This window comes from Amblyraja radiata, unplaced genomic scaffold (assembly GCF_010909765.2).
Source record: "Amblyraja radiata isolate CabotCenter1 unplaced genomic scaffold, sAmbRad1.1.pri S104, whole genome shotgun sequence".
Lineage (NCBI taxonomy): Eukaryota > Metazoa > Chordata > Chondrichthyes > Rajiformes > Rajidae > Amblyraja > Amblyraja radiata.
This window is the reverse complement of record NW_022630095.1, coordinates 486,102-487,314: the sequence shown is the minus strand read 5'-3', so window position 1 is coordinate 487,314 and position 1,213 is coordinate 486,102.

Here is a 1,213-nt window from a genome sequence, read left to right as displayed (position 1 = left end):
GGTCCTGAAGGGAGAATTTAGGGAATTGGGAGGAGAGTTAAGGAGACTTTAAACTAGAATGGGGGGGGGGGGGGGGGGAGGGACACAAATAGAGAAAAATAATAGACCGAGTGTGAGGCAGAGAAGGGAAGCACTCGGACCCAAAATCTAGGGGAGAAAGAAGAAAAAGAAAATAAGGGGCGGTGGGTTTCTTAAATGTGCATATTTTAATGCTAGGAGCATTGTAACAAAAGGTGGATGAGCTTAGAGCCTGGATTGATACCTGGAAGTATGATGTTGTGGCGATCAGTGAAACATGGTTGCAGGACGGCTGTGATTGGAAACTAAATATTCCAGGATTTCGTTGCTTCAGGTGTGATAGAATTGGAGGGGCAAGAGGTGGAGGAGTTGCATTGCTTGTCAGGGAAGATATTACAGCAGTGCTTTGGCAGGATAGATTGGAGGGATCGTAGAGGGAGGCTATTTGGGTGGAACTGAGAAGTTGGAAAGGTGTAGCAACACTTATAGGGGTGTATTATAGACCACCAAATGGGGAGCGAGAATTGGAAGAGCAAATATGTAAGGAGATAGCAGATATTAGTAGTAAGCACATGGTCGTGATTGTGGGAGATTTCAATTTTCCACACAAAGACTGGGAAACACATTCTGTAAATGGGCTGGATGGTTTGGAGTTTGTAAATGTGTGCAGGATAGTTTTTTGCAGCAATACATAGAGGTACCCAATAGAGAAGGGGCAGTGCTGGACCTCCTGTTAGGAAATGAGACAGGTCAGGTGGCGGAGGTATGCGTTGGGGAACACTTTGGGTCCAGTGATCAAAATACCATTAGTTTCAATATAATTATGAAGAGGGTCAGAACTGGACCAAGGGTTGGGATTTTTGATTGGAGAAAGGCTAACTGTTGAGATGCGAAAGGAATTAAAAGGAGTGAATTGGGACATTTTGTTTTATGGGAAGGATGTAGAAGAGGACATTTAAAGGGGACATTTTAAGAGTACAGAATCTTTATGTCCCTGTTCGGTTGAAAGGAAATAGTAAAAATTGGAAAGAGCCATGGTTTTCAAGGGAAATTGGACATTTGGTTCGGAAAAAGAGAGAGATCTACAATAATTATAGGCAGCATGGAGTGAATGAGGTGCTTGAGGAGTATAAAGAATGTAAAAAGAATCATAAGAAAGAAATTAGGAAAGCTAAAAGAAGATATGAGGTTGCTT